The following is a 16,390-nucleotide window of genomic DNA, read 5'->3' on the forward strand; positions in this document are numbered from 1 at the left end:
CGCCACGCCTGGCCCGAAAAATCTTATTCTCCAGTTATCTCCTGAAAAACAGTAGGCCTACAGTCTACACTATATCTTGATTTAATTCTTAGATCTCTTCCCAATTGATTTTCACTTCTTTTTTGAAACAGACTCTCACCCTGTCACCCAGGCTGGACTGCAGTGGCAAAATCTCAGCTCACTGCAAACTCCGCCTCCTGAGTTCAAGTGATTCTCCTGCCTCAGCCTCCTGAGTAGCTGGGGACTACAGATGCCCGTCACCACTCCAGCTAATTTTTGTATTTTTAGTAGAGACCGGGTTTCACCATGTTGGCCAGGCTGGTCTCGAACTCCTGATCATAGGTTCACGCCATTCTCCTGCCTCAGCCTCCCGAGTAGCTGGGACTACAGGTGCCTGTCACCACGCCCGGCTAATTTTTTTTGTATTTTTAGCAGAGCTGCGGTTTCACCGTGTTAGCCAGGATGGTCTCGATCTCCTGACCTTGTGATCCGCCCCCCCTTGGCCTCCCAAAGTGCTGGGATTACAGGCGTGAGCCACCACGCCCGGCCCACTCCTCCACTCTTAACCACTATTCTCTTTTACAACTTTATACCTTTGCCTTTTTCAGAATGTCATATAAATGGAACACAAAGTAGTCTTATTAGTCCTGTTTTCAAATTTGACGACTTATTTGTAAACATTGATACAGTACCTGCAGTGTTCTGAGTTTTTTTTTTTTTTTTTTTTGAGACAGAATTTCACTCTTGTTGCCCCAGCTGGAGTGCAGTGGCGCCATCTCAGCTCACCACAACCTCCGCCTCCTGGGTTCAAGCAATTCTCCGGCTTCAGCCTCCCGAGTAGCTGGGATTACAGGCATGCACCATCACACCCGGCTAATTTTGTATTTTTAGTAGAAACGGGGTTTCTCCATGTTGGTGAACCTGGTGTCAAACTCCCGACCTCAGGTGATCCGCCCGCTTCAGCCTCTCAAAGTGCTAGGATTACGGGCGTGAACCACAGTGCCCTGCCAAGTTTTCTATTTTTGACAGTGCCCAGTACAGGTGGTGGCACACATTCGAACTTCAAAACTGAGAGATTACGGGGCTGGGCGCTATGGCTCACGCCTGTAATCCCAGCACTTTGGGAGGCCGAGGTGGGTAGATCATGAGGTCAGGAGTTTAAGACCAGCCTGGCCAACATGGTGAAACCCTGTCTCTACCAAAAATACAAAAATTAACTGGGCACAGTTGTGTGCACCTGTAGTCCCAGCTACTCGGGAGGCTGAGGCAGGAGAACCGCTTGAACCTGGGAAGCGGAGGTTGCAGTGAGCCGAGATCACGCCACTACACTCCAGCCTGGGTGACAGAGTGAGATTCCATCTAAAAAAAAAAAAAGACGGAGAGATTCCATTAGCACTGTGGGCTATAGGAATGTAGGCAAGACCTTGTGCTCCCTATACTTCAAATTTTTCATTCATAAGATAGGATGTATGGTTGGATGGGGCTAGTCAAATGAAATACTAATGATTATATCACATTAATTTCCAATGACATATAGTGAGATGCATATATGTCATTGAAATGTTGGACAAAAATTAGGTTTTAATTGCTCTCTAGTAAAACACAAAGCTGTTAACTTTTTTTTTTTTCCATCTTCCCTAACGTGTGCTGGAGGTCTACCATATGGAAATGATACCTGTGGACAGTTTCATGGGCTTTTGGGTCTTTGTGGATCATTGAAACAAAAATTACCCAGCTATTTCTCTTGTTTAAAAAAGCATTAAAGATTGAAAATGTCAAATATACTTTTTTTTTTTTGGTAGAGACAGAGTCTCACTCTGTCACCTAGGCTGGAGTGCAGTGGCAAACTCGGCTCACTGCAACCTCCGTCTCCTGGGTTCAAGCAATTCTCCTGCCTCAGCCTCCCGAGCAGCTGGGACTACAGGTGCACACCGCCACATCCAGCTAATTTCTTTTGTATTTTAGTAGAGACGGGGTTTCACCATGTTGCCCAGGCTGGTCTCGAACTCCTGAGCTCAGGCAATCACCAGCCTCGGCCTCCCAAAGTGCTAGGATTACAGGCGTGAGCCACCGCCCCCGGCCATATACCTTATTTTTAACTAAATTGGGATGAAAATCAAAATAATACCCTCTGTCTGTAGCTTGCTGCAATTCTAACTTGGATAATTGCCCTCTAAACTTCCATAGTTCTTTTGGATTTGTCAGCTGGGAAATCACTGTGGATTTGGCTAGATATCACCCTGTTCATCAGAAAAACCTGAGATGGTTTGCACTATGTAGATGACTGTTACCTCTCTCCAAACTGGGAAGAACTCCATGGTTTTCTGATTACAATTTGTGTCATTCAGTCTCCAGTAAATGCAAAATTATAATGTCAAATAGATGAGATCAATGGAATAGAATTGAAATCCCAGAAATAAACTCATATATATATATATATATATATATATATATATATACTCAAATGACTTTCAAAATGCTGCCAAGAATATGCAAAGACTATTATTTTCATAAATTGGTGCTGAGACAACTGGATAGCCACATGCAAAAGAATGAAGTTGGACCCCTACATCACCCAATATATGGTAATTCACCGAAATAGATCACAGATCAAAACATAAGAGGTGAAATTATAATAATCCTAGGAAAAAAAGGTGGGAAATATTGATAATCTTGGATCTGGCAAAGAATTCTTACATATGCAGGCCGGGTGCAGTGTCTCACACTTGTATTCCCAGCACTCTGAGAGGCCGAGGGGGCCGGATAGCCTGTGGTCAGGAGTTTGAGACCAGTCTGGCCAACGTGGTGAAACCCCATCTGTACTAAAAATACAAAAAATTAGCCTGGCATAGTGGTGCATGCCTGTAATCCCAGCTACTCAGGAGGCTGAGGCAGGAGAAACACTTGAACCCGGGGGGGGTGGAGGTTGCAGTGAACTGAGATCATGCCACTTCACTCTAGCCCGGATGACAGAGTGAGACTCCATCTCAAAAAAAAAAAAAAAAAAAGAATCCTTACATATGCAGCCAAGTATGGTGGCTCATGCCTGTAATCCCAGTACTTTGGGAGGCCAAAGTGGGAAGATCACTTGACGTCAGGAGTTTGAGACCAGCCTGGGCCACATAGTGAGACCCTCGTCTCTATTCAAAAAACAAAAGGAAAAAAGAATTCTTACATATGACAGCAAAAGCAAAAATTGATGTGTGTGTGCAATAGAATACACACACACACATATATATACACACACACACACATAATTTGGGCCTCATAAAAGTAAATAGCTTTTGTGCTTCATAGAACACTATCAATATGTTGAACCAACCCTGCACCCCTGGGATAAATCCCACTTGGTCACGATGCATTACATTTTTAATGTGTTGTTGAATTTGCAAATATTATAATCCTATATCTGGAAAAAACTAAAGACTCCACCAACCAGCACTTTGGGACGCCGAGGCAGGTGGATCACGAGGTCAGGAGTTTGAGACCAGCCTGGCCAATATGGTGAAACCCTGTCCCTACTAAAAATACAAAAATTAGCTGGTCATGGTGGCGTGCACCTGTACTCCCAGCTACTCAGGAGGCTGAGGCAGAAGAATCGCTTGAACCCAGGAGGCGAGGTTGCAGTGAGCTGAGATCGTACCACTGCACTTCAGCCTGGGCGACAGAGTGAGACTCTGTCTCAAAAAAAAAAAAAAAAAAAAAAAAGACTCCACCGAAAAACTATTAGAAATGATAACCCAATTCAGTAAAGTTCCAGGATACAAAATCAACATACAAAAATCAGTAGCATTTCTATATGCCAACAGCAAACAATCTAAAAAAGAAGTCAATAAAGTAATCCCATTTATAATAGCTACAATTAAATACCTAGGAATTAACTTACCCAAAGAAGTGAACAATACCTACAATGAAAACTATAAGACATTGATGCAAGAAATTGAAGAGGACAAAAAAATGAAAAGATACTCATGTTCATGCATTGGAAGAATCACTTTTTTTTTTTTTTTTTTTTTTTTTTGAGACGGAGTCTTGCTCTGTCACCCAGGCTGGAGTGCAGTGGCGCCATCTCGGCTCACTGCAGGCTCCGCCCCCCGGGGTTCACGCCATTCTCCTGCCTCAGCCTCCCAAGTAGCTGGGACCACAGGCGCCCGCCACCTCGCCCGGCTAATTTTTTGTATTTTTAGTAGAGATGGGGTTTCACCGTGTTAGCCAGGATGGTCTCGATCTCCTGACCTCGTGATCCGCCCGCTTCGGCCTCCCAAAGTGCTGGGATTACAGGCGTGAGTCACCGCGCCCGGCCTAGAATCACTATTGTTAAAATGTCCATACTAACCAAAGAAATCTAGAGATTTAATGCAATCCCAATCAAAATACCAATGACACTCTTCACACAAATAGAAAAAAACATCCTAAGATGTATATGGAACCAAAGAAGACCCAGAATAGCCAAAGCTATCCTAAGCAAAAAGTACAAAACTGGAGGAATCATACTACCTGATTTTAAATTATTTAAATATGACTATAAATCATACTATCTAACTTTAGAGCTACAGTAACCATAATGGCATGGTAGTGGAATAAAAACAGACACAAAGATCAGTGGAACTGAATAGAGACGCCAGAGATAAATCCATACATCTATGGTGAACTCATTTTTGACAAAGGTGCCAAGAACATACATTGGGAAAAGGACAGTCTCTTCAATAAAGAGACTGGGAAAACTGGATAACCATATGCAAAATAATGAAACAGACCTTTCTCTCTCACCATATACAAAAATCAAACCAAAATCAGTTAAAGACTCAAATCTAAGACCTTAAACTATGAAACTACTAAAAGAAAATATAGGGAAATTCTCCAGAACATTGGAGTGGGCAAAGATTTCTTGAGTAATACCCTACAAGCACAGGCAACCAAAGCAAAAATAGATAAAGGGGTCACATTAAGTAAAGAGCTTCTGTACAACAAAGTGAAAAGACAAGCTACAGAATGGGAGAAAATATTTGCAGACTACCCATCTGACAAGGAATTAATAACCAGAATATAGACTGGGCGCGGTGGCTCACGCCTGTAATCCCAGCACTTTGGTAGGCCGAGGCGGGCGGATCACGTGGTCAGGAGTTTGAGACCAGCCTGACCAACATGGAGAAACCCCGTCTCTACTAAAAATACAAAATTAGCAGGGCATGATGGCACATGCCTGCAATTCCAGCTACTGGGGAGGCTGAAGCAGGAGAATTGCTTGAACCCGCGAGGCGGAGGTTGCGGTGAGCTGAGATCGCACCATTGCACTCCAGTCTGGTCAACAAGACCAAAACTCCATCTCAAAAAAACAAAAACAAAAACAAAAACAAAATAAAAAAAAACCCAGAATATATAAGGAGCTCCAAAAAAACTATAGAAAAAATCTAATAGGCCGGGCGCAGTGGCTTACGCCTGTAATCCCAAGCATTTTGGGAGGCCAAGACAGGCGGATCACGAGGTCAGGGGATCGAGACCATCCTGGCTAACACGGTGAAACCCCGTCTCTTCTAAAAATACAAAAAAAAAAAAAAAAAAAAAAAAAAAAAAAAAAATTAGCTGGGCGTGGTGGCGGGTGCCTGTAGTCCCAGCTACTCAGGAGGCTGAGGCAGGAGAATGGCGTGAACCCAGGAGGCAGAGCTTGCAGTGAGCCGAGATCACACCACTGCACTCCAGCCCGGGCGACAGCGCGAGACTCCGTCTCAAAAAAAAAAAAAAAAAAAAAAAAAAAAAAATCTAATAATCGGATTAAAAATAGGCAAAAAATCTGAAAAGACATTTCTCAAAAGAAGGCATGCAAATGGCAAACCGTTATATGAAAAGGCCAACATCATTGATCATCAGAGAAATGCAAATCAAAACTATTATACAATGAGATATCATCTCACCCCTGTTAAAATGGCTTTTATCCAAAAGTCAGGCAGTAACAAATGCTGGAGAGGATGTGGAGAAAAGGGAACCTTTGTACACTGTTGGTGGGAACGTAAATTAGTACAACCACTATAGAGAACAGTTTGGAGGTTCCACACACAAAAAAAATAAAAATAGAGCTGCCATTTGATCCAGCAACCCCACTTTTAGGTAAATACCCCAAAGAAAGGAAATCCATGTATTGAAGAGAGATATCTGCACTCCTATGTTTATTGCAGCATTATTCACAATTCCCAAGATTTGGAAGCAACCTAACTGTCCCTCAACAGATGAATGGATTAAAAAAAAAAAAGTTCCAAATACACAATGGAGTACTATTCAGCCATAAAAAAGAATGAGATCCTGTCATTTGCAACAATTTGGATGGAATTAGAGGTCATTATGTTAAGCGAAATAAGCCAGGCACAGAAAGACAAACTTCACATGTTCTCACTTATTTTTGGGAGCAAAAAATTAAAACAATTGACCTCATGGAGATAGAGAGTAGAAGGATGGTTACCAGAGGCTGGAAAGGGTAGTGCGGGGGTTGGGGGAAGGGGAAGTGAAGATGGTTAATGGCCACAAAAAATAGAATGAATGAGACCTAGTATTTGCTAGCATAATAGGGTGATTATAGTAAAAAATAATTTGGTTGCACATTTTTAAATAACTAAAAGAGTGTAATCGGCTTTTTTGTAACACAAAGGATAAATGCTTGAGTTGATGGATTCCCCATTTACCATGATGTGATTATTAAGCATTGCATGCTTACATCAAAATATCTCATGTAACCCATAAATATATACACCTACTATGTACCCACAACAAAACTTAAAATTAAAAATGTAAACATTGCCTGGTCTCTGTGAACCTACGGGGTCACAGTTCTGGGTGTCCTGGCAGCATGATGCCAAGCCACTGTCCTCTGGAGAATATCTGACTCTCCTGATCCAGTATGGCCTTGCCTCCAGGGCCCTTTTGCTGTGGATTTACTCCTCAAAGAGTCAGTCATCAAGGGGTTCGCTTTATCTGGAAACTCTTGTCTGGCATTCCCTGCGCGCACACCTATGTCCCCGTTCAGAAGTTTCTTCAGGTAAACGCCAGTGTCCGGTCTGAGGGCCTTTATATTTAGCATATAAAGTTCTGGTATAATGCAAATGTCTCTGGCAGGACAGTTTCAGGGACAAAAGTGGAAGCTGGATCGCTCAGCTACCTGACCTCCGTCTGAGATGTGACTCAGGCAACAGGGGGTGGAACCTCACAAACTGTCCAATTGGAGACGCCGCCGGAGCGGTGGGTGGGACCGCCCTGTACAAAGGCGCGTGGATACGGTGGCGCGAGTTCCGGTTTGTGTCTCTCCTGCCTCGAACGTCGCTAGGTGGCTCTGCGGCAGCCTCTGTCGCTCTGGGACCCGCACTGGCAGAGGGAGTCGTAGTTAGGGGGTGGGGACACCGCGGAAGCCGGGAAATGGTGACTGTGCGGGGCCTGGAATCCCGAGACCTGAAGAGCTGCTGGCCGGAACCGGCTGTGGCGGGAACCGGGCCTGCCCGCGGCCACTCCTGGGTCTGTGGACCCGAGTCCCCCTGGCGCAGCTCGGCCCTCGGCCTCTTCCCGCCGCAGAGTGAAGCTGGGCCGGCAGCCAGGATCCCGGGAGTCCTGTCCTGTCCCCGCGCGGCTACTGAGGCCCGGGTCCCGGAGCCCTCTGTGGGCAGCTCCATGCCCGTAGCCCCGCGTCTTCCAAGATTGTGTGGGGATCACGGGAGGGTCATAGGAGAGAAGGAATCCCGGCTCGAGTGTGGCGTTCGTGCGTGGGAGGAGCGGTGGTCCGTGGGGTCCCCAGTCTCTTCTTTTTCCCCAGGGGGACCGGTTTGCCCCTTAATTTTACAAACGTGTGAAAACAGGATCTCAAATCCACGACCCCGTTTTCCAGCCTAGCTCTTCCTAGGACTGACAGGAAATCCCTAAGTTTGCCAATTCCTTCTTTCATTCCAAATGAAGCTTTCCCTCTCCAATTCATAATATTATTATTCGCCCTGTTAAATACAATTTGTAGGAAGCCATTGGTTTAGACTGAGCTCCTGCACTAGACCAACAGACCAAACCAAAATGAGTTACCCATGGGGACGTTCCTCGCTACCAAGCTGAAACTAAGTTGTTTATCTGACCTTACAAATTATCAGGAGAGAAAGAGATGCTGGTCAAATCCCCAACAGGCCAGTTTTAGCCAACATGATAAAGAAAGTCCCCTCTGCTCTAACGTTTACCAGAAAAGCAACTTTGAAAGTTCCCGTCTTTCAGCCGGGCGTGATGGCTCACGCCTGTAATCCCAGCACTTTGGGAGGCCGAGGTGGGTGGATCATTTGAGGTCAGGAGTTCGAGACCAGCCTGACGAACATGGTGAAACCCTCGTCTCTACTAAAAATACAAAAATTAGCTGCATGATGGCCTGTGCTTGTAGTCCCAGGTACTCAGGGGGCTGAGGTGGGAGGCTCACTTAAGCCCAAGCCCTGGAGGTCGAGGCTGCGGTGAGCTATGATCTCGCCACTGCGCTACAGCCTGGGTGACAGAGGGAGACCCTGTCTCAAAAAAATAAACATCAATAGCGGTTGAAAGCCACATGACTGGGGAGCAGCAGCCAGAGACTAGTGACTTCAAGGTAAGACCACTCTTGAGCCTGCAAAGGGAGGTCATTGAAAGCCCAGATGGGTCTTCCTGGGGAGCCTTCCCTGCAAGTGTCCTACTTGCTCACACCCACCAAGGAAGGAGCTCTTTATACAGAGAGAAGCTACAGAGCACTGGAATGCTGGGAACCGCACGCGGTTTTAGGGGAACCGGGAGGGTTTTAATTGTCTAGGTTGTAATTGTAGTTTCCTTGGGTCTACTTTTAGACATTAGGTTTGAGTTTTGCTTTCACATTAGGGTACACTCGTGGTGTAATTTTTCCATATTGAAAAAGTCTGTGAAAGTTACAAGTTCTGTCTCCTGGACATGGGTGTTAATGACTTTGGGAGTTCATTTGTGTCAGAACCTTCATCTGAATCCAGCTGACAGTTTCGTCACTTACGAGAACGAGTGGGAAGGGGCATTCTCTGCTCCCGGAGTTCATTCCTGTGGCTGCTCAGGTGTCCCTGCTGTCACCAGGGACTGTTCCACTCTAGGGACTATACCCCAACAGGGAGAGAGTGTGGACTCCAAGCTTTGGTATGTGTTTAACCTTCTGGATGTTGGTTTTTCTTCTGAATTGCGGAGAAGCAGGCTGCTTATCTGAGCTGATTCAATGTTTGTGTTTCTTTCCTTTGGATTCCTTTTTCTATTGAATATTGCAGCACTTTAACTCCAGTTTCCTTTAACATTTTGTAATTTTATTCCCTGTATGAGTCTGTAGGATTTTTAGTTTGTTGGTCTTTGAAAATTTAAGTTGATTGAGAAATATGATGTAAGAGAAGCAAATCCTGGAACCAAATAGAATTTTTATTCCTTTCAGGCAAAAGAAGCTCATGGTGTGAGATGGATATGTTTAACTTCTCAGGTGCATTTTTATTTTTACATTAGTTTGTGTGTGTGCATATCCCTAGAAAACTTTCAAACTTCAAAGGCTCTACTATTCCCAGGGCAAATGGATTCCTGTTTTAATTGATACGAGGAAAACTACTCCTCAAAGCTTGTGTAATCTTTGAAAAATTCTACTACATTTAATGGTTATATCCAAACCCTAATGTATTATAATATGCTACTCTTTTTTTGAGACGGAGTCTCGCTCTGTTGCCCAGGCTGGAGTGCAGTGGCGCCATCTCGGCTCACTGCAAGCTCCACCTCCCGGGTTCACGCCATTCTCCTGCCTCAGCCTCCTGAGTAGCTGGGACTACAGGTGCCCATCACCACGCCTGGCTAATTTTTTTGTATTTTTAGTAGAGCTGGGGTTTCACCATGTTAGCCAGGATGGTCTCGATCTCCTGACCTCGTGATCCGCCCGCCTCGGCCTCCCAAAGTGCTGGGATTACAGGCGTGAGCCACCGCGCCCAGTCTATAATATGCTACTCTTTCCTGAAAATACCCCTCAGTGTGAGATACAGTGGACAGACATGCTATGATGCAGATTCTCTTAAGATTTGAAATTTTACATTTCGTATAGTTTACACTTTTAAAAGTGTATAAAGGATTAAATCTTAATGAAGACAACTTAAAATTTAAAAAAAAACTACATTATTTAGACTTTAATAGTAAAATATAGTGCAGATAAATATCTTCGTTCATTTTATTTGTTTTTTTATTTTTTATTTTTTTTGAGACGGAGTTTTACTCTTGTTGCCCAGGCTGGAGTGCAATGGTACAATCTTGGCTCACAGCAACCTCCACCTCCCAGGTTCAAGTGATTCTCCTGCCTCAGCCTCCCGAGTAGCTGGGATTACAGGCATGTGCCACCATGCCCAGCTAATCTTTTTGTATTTTTAGTAGAGATGGGGTTTCTCCATGTTGGTCAGGCTGGTCTCGAACTCCTGACCTCAGGTGATCTGCCTGCCTCAGCCTCCCAAAGTGCTGGGATTACAGGCGTGAGCCACCGTGCCTGGCCTTTTTAATGTATATTTTTAGACAGGGTCTTGCTCTGTCACCCAGGATGGAGTACAGTGGCACGATCGATCATAGCTCACTGCAGCCTCAGCCTCCCCTGCTCAAGTGATCCTCCCAACTCAGCCTCCTGAGTAGCTGGAACTACAGGCACATACCACCATGCCTGGCTAATTTTTGTATTTTTTGTAGAGGCAGGGTTTCACCAACCGGCAGGGTTGCCCAGGCTGGTCTTGAACTCTTGAGTTCAAGTGATCCTCCTAGCTCGGCCTCCCAAAGTGCTGGGATTACAAGTGTGAGCCACTGCACCAGGCCTCCATTCATTTTAGAGAGATAATACATGTGAAGGTTAAAAAAAAAATCTATGAGACAGGAAAATCTAAAATAAGACTCACTGTCAAGCATATCCTGGTTCATTCCAGGATTCTTGCTCCAGCCACCCTGCCCTTCGTAAAAACTTTTGGTAATTCCTTGTGCATCCTATTAGTGTTTCTTTATTAAAACAAGCAATTGCAGGCCAGGCGGGGTGGCTCATGCCTGTATTCCCAGCACTTTGGGAGCCCGAGGCAGGTGGATCACCTGAGGTCTGGAGTTCGAGACCAGCCTGACCAACATGGAGAACCCTTGTCTCTACTAAAAATACAAAATTAGCTGAGCGTGGTGGCGGGTGCCTGTAGTCCCAGCTACTCAGGAGGCGGGCGCCTGTAGTCCCAGCTACTCGGGAGGCTGAGGCAGGAGAATCACTAGAACCCAGGAGACTGAGGTTGTGGTGAGCTGAGATTACGCTATTGCACTCCAGCCTGGGCAACAAGAGTGAAACTCCGTCTCACACAACAACGACAACAAAAACAAGCAATTGCAAATGCATGTTTTTCTTATCCATGTTTGCTCTTGTAATGAGTAGTTGGACTCCACCCTTTCTGGTATTTGACTGTTGGCAGATTCAGTGTCAACCCCCCTCTTCTTTCTAACAGCTGCCCACTGTCAATGGAATCACCAAACTCTCAAATATTTTAAGGCTTTATTCTGAGTCAGTATGAGTGACCACGGCCCAGAAAACACAGTCTCAAGAAGTCCTGAGAAAGTGCACCAGTGGCAGCCAGGTTACAGTTATTTGGTATTTTTGAGACAGGGTCTCGCTCTGTCGCCCAGGCTGGAGTGCAGTGGCACAATCTCAGCTCACTGCAACCTCAGCCTCCCAGGCTCAAGCAATTATTGTGCCTCAGCCTCCTAAGTAGCTGGGATTACAGGCCTGCATCACCATGCCTGGCTAAATTTTTTGTATTTTTAGTAGAGATGGGGTTTTGCCCTGTTGGCCAGGCTGGTCTTGAACTCCTGGCCTCAAGTGATCTGCTGGCCTCAGCCTTCCAAAGTGCTGGGATTACAGGCACGAGCCACAGCACCCAGCTACAGTTTGGTTTTATACATTTTAGAAAGACAGGAGTTGCAGGCAGACATAAATCAGTACATGGAAGGTAGGCATTGATTTGGCCTGAAAAGGTAGAATATCTTGAAGCGGGGGCTTACAGGTTATAGGTAGATTCAGAGGTTCTTTGATTTACAGTTGGCTAAAGGAGTAAAGCTGTGTCTAAACATTTGGAGTCATTAGAAAAGAATGAATGTTTGGGCCGGGCGCGGTGGCTTATGCCTGTAATCGCAGCACTATGGGAGGCCGAGGCGGGTGGATCACCTGAGGTCGGGAGTTCAAGACCAGCCTGACCAACATGGAGAAACCCTGTCTCTACTAAAAATATAAAATTAGCCAAGCATGGTGGTGGCGCCTGTAATCCCAGCTACTCGGGAAGCTGAGGCAGGAGAATCACTTGAACCTGGGAGGCGGAGGTTGTGGTGAGATCATGCCATTGCACTCCAGCCTGGGCAACAAGAGCGAAACTTTGTCTCAAAAAAAAAAAAAAGAAAGGAATGTTTAAGGAAGACAGCTGGGCTCAGGAGCCTATAATCCCAGCACTTTGGGAGGCTGTGGCACACAGATTGCATTAGGCTGGGGACAGTGGCTTATGCCTGTAATCCCAACACTCTGGGAGCCCAAGGCAGGTGGATTACTTGAGGCCAGGAGTTCAAGACCATCCTGGCCAACATGGTGAAACCCTGTCTCTACTAAAAATACAAAAATTAGCTAGGTGTGGTCTGTGTGCCTGTGGTCCCAACTATTTGGGAGGCTGAGGCAGAAGAATCCCTTGAGCCCGGGAGGTGGAGGTTGCAGTGAGCTGAGATTGTGCCACTGCACTCCAGCCTGGGTGACAGAACGAGACTCCGTCTAAAAAAAAAAAGTAAAAACGAGGTCGGGCGCAGCAGCTCACGCCTGTAATCCCAGCACGTTGGGAGGCCGAGGTGGGTGGATCATGAGGTCAGGAGATCGAGACCATCCTGGCTAACACGGTGAAACCCCGTCTCTACTAAAAATACAAAAAATTAGCTGGACGTGGTGGCAGGCGCCTGTAGTCTCAGCTACTCAGGAGGCTGAGGCAGGAGAATGGCGTAAACCTGGGAGGTGGAGCTTGCAGTGAGCCAAGACTGCACCACTGCACTCTAGCCTGGGCCACAGAGTGAGACTCCATCTCAAAAAAAAAAAAACAAAAAAAGTAAAAACGATTAGCTGGGTGTGGCAGCACATGCCTATATTCCCCGCTACATGGGAGGATCACTTGAGCCTGGGAGGTCCAAGCTGTGGTGAGCAGTGATTATGTCACTGTACTCCAGCCTGGGTGACAAAGCAAGAGACCCTGTCTCAAAAAAAAAAAAAAAAAAAGATAAGAAAATCTGTTAACCAATACACTGGGTCGGAATGACCTAGAGTTTGTGACTTAACCCTTGGAGAGCGTGGCCTTAGGTCTTATTTATAATTTGGTATCTTATTGTCATAAAGAGTTTTGTTAGTTTTATGGTCTCTATTTTAACATTAATTCTGGTCAGTTGTGCCTAAACTCCAAAAGGGAGGGGTTATAACAGGGTGTGTCCAACCTCCCTTCCCATGGCTGGGAATTCAGTTTTTATTGTTTTTGTTCTTTCAAGACAGTCTCACTCTGTTAACCAGGCTGGAGTGCAGTGGCACAGTCATATTATAGCTTATTGCAGCCTTGAACTCCTGGGCTCAAGCTATCCTCCTACCTCAGCCTCCTGAGTAGCTGGGACTACAGGTGCATGCCACCATGCCCAGTTAATTTTTACTTTCTTTGTGGAGATGGGGTCTCACTGTGTTGCCCAGGCTGTTCTCAAACTCCTGGCCTCAAGCCATCCTCAGTCCCAAAATGCTGGGATTACAGGTGTGAGCCACTGCGCCTGGCCTGGGAATTCAGTGTTTAGGTTTGTTAGGGGGTTCCCTTGGCCAAGAAGGGGTCTGTTCAGTCAGGAGGGTGCTTTGGATTTTATTTTTTGTTTACAATACCTGGACAAGCTGAGAAAGCTGAGGCATTCCCTCCTTGGGCCTTGCTGGAGAGTCCCACCTAAGAAGCTTTTCCCCTCGAGGGGAAATGAACTCTCCTACTGCCCCACCCCCAATCACAGTAAACACCCAGTCCAGGCTCCTTTCCTTACTCTCTCAAGCCATTTTGCCTGCTTGAGGGGCCTGGCCTGCTTTTCTCAGAGACCTCAATCATCTTAGTAATTAAACCTTTTCATACCCTCTCAGCATGTGTGCACCATAACCACACTGGCATCGCTGTCAACATTGGAACTGCACCTCTGGGGTGACCGTGGCAATTGGTGCCGTGCACAGGATGCCTGGACCTTTATCACCTTATTGGTCTGTGTTCTCTTGTTGGAATTACTAACTCGCTCTGCCAGGTGGTGGCTGGCATGTGGGGTGAGCGCTGCTGGCTGGGGGAGCTGGTGCTCTGAGTGTGCTGCTCTGTGTTGCATGTTGAGCCCTGCCGGGCCTGGGTTCTACATTCCGCTGACTTGAGTTGGCAGTTTGGATAGTTCCTTGGCATTTGGGAGCAGGAGTTTGGGATTGAATCCCTCCTGAAAGCTCTCCTGAGTGCATGTCTTGGCCAGGACCTATCTGTGTATTTAGATTGAACCAATACTTCCTTTCACAAGCAACCACATCTACAATTCTAATCATAGCTGTTATTATCAATATAATGTACTCTGGACAATGAAAACCACAAAAATACTAACCCAAGCAGCATTCCTAACAGTTACCATAGCTCTTGTGATAAAATTAGGAATAGCCCCTTCTACTTCATTTTTTTTCTTTTTGAGATGGAATCTTCCTCTGTTGCCCAGGCTGGAGTGCAGTGGCATGGAGCGATCTTGGCTCACTGCAACCTCTGCCTCCGGGTTCAAGCGATTCTCCTGTCTCTGCCTCCCAAGTAGCTGGGATTACAGGAGCCTGACACCACGTCCAGCTAATTTTTGTATTTTTAGTAGAGACAGGGTTTCACCATGTTGGCCAGGCTGGTCTGGAACTCCTAACCTCAAGTGATCTGCCAGCCTCAGCATCCCAAAGTGCTGGGAATACAGGCGTGAACCACTGCGCCCTGTGCCCCGTTCTATTTCTGAATCCCAGAAGTAACACAAGGGATCTCATTAACATCAGGTATAAATAATCCTCCTTACATAACAAAAACTAGCACCAGTCTCCATCATATTTCAAGTCTACCCTTAATAGACCTAAATATGCTACTGGCAATTGCAGCACTATCCGTCCCGAAGAGGGCTGAGGCCGACTTAACCAAACACAACTCCGAAATATCTTGGCCTACTCATCAGTTGCTCCTATAGGCTGAATAATCACAATTTTAGCCTACAACCCTTCTATCACAATCCTAAATCTATTGATTTACATAACCCTAACAATTACAGTATTTATATTATTTAATCTAAGTACAAGTACTATAACATTATCACTACATTATATATGAAATAAGTTACCACTACTACTTCCACAATTCTTATCATTTTTCCCTACTGGGACTAACCCCCCTTACAGGATTTATACCCAAAGGAGTTATCATTCAAGAATTAACAACAAAATAGCCTTATTATCCCCACACATAGAGCTGTCATAGCGCTATTTAATCAATGTTTCTACGTACACCTAATTTACTCCACATCACTAGTGATATTCCCAACAACTAATAACATAAAAATAAAATGACAATTTGAAAATATAAGGCCAGGTGTGGTGGCTCACACCTCTAATCCCAACACTTTAGGAGGCTGAAGCAGGAGGACTGCTTGAGCCCGGGAGTTTGAGACCAGTCTGGGCAACAGAGACCCCGTCTCTACAAAAAATTAAAAAATTAGCCAAGTGTGGTGGAATGGTCCTGTAGTCCCAGCTACTCAGGAAGCCACACCACTGCACTCCAGCCTGGGAAACAGAGTGAGACCCTGTCACAAAAAAAAAAAAGAAGAAGAAGAAGAAACTATAAAGCAAGCCCTCTTTTTATCACCACTCATTACTGTATGGACCCTATTCCTACCACTCTTACTCTCACCAATACTTTCTCTTTTTTGTTTTTTTTCTTTTTTGAGATGAAGTCTTGCTCAGTTACCCAGGCTGGAGTGCAGGGGTGTGACCTCGGTTCACTGTAACCTCTGCCTCCCAGATTCAAGTGATCTTCCCTCCTCAGCCTCTCGAGTAGCTGGGATTGCAGGCATGTGCCACCATGCCTGGCTAATTTTTGTATTTTTAGTAGAGATGGGGTTTCACCATGTTGGCAGGGCTAAGCTCGAACTCCTGACCTCAAGTGATCTGCCCGCCTCAGCCTCCCAAAGTGCTGAGATTATAGGCATGAGCCACTATGCCTGGCCCTCACCAATACTTTCAACAATAAACTAGAAATTTAGGTTAAATTAGGCTGGGCACAGTGGCTCACGCCTGTAATCCCAGCACTTTGGGAGGCCAAGGCGGGCAGATCACTTG

General features: G+C 45.6%; 1 protein-coding gene across 1 annotated transcript in view; it reads right to left on the reverse strand.

Annotated features, from left to right (window-relative positions):
- The window catches only part of ZNF709 (zinc finger protein 709), a 50,773-nt gene that overhangs the window by 24,890 nt on the left and 9,493 nt on the right, over positions 1–16,390 (reverse strand). The window lies entirely within an intron of this gene.

The sequence above is a fragment of the Pan troglodytes genome, chromosome 20, assembly GCF_028858775.2.
Source record: "Pan troglodytes isolate AG18354 chromosome 20, NHGRI_mPanTro3-v2.0_pri, whole genome shotgun sequence".
Classification (NCBI taxonomy): domain Eukaryota; kingdom Metazoa; phylum Chordata; class Mammalia; order Primates; family Hominidae; genus Pan; species Pan troglodytes.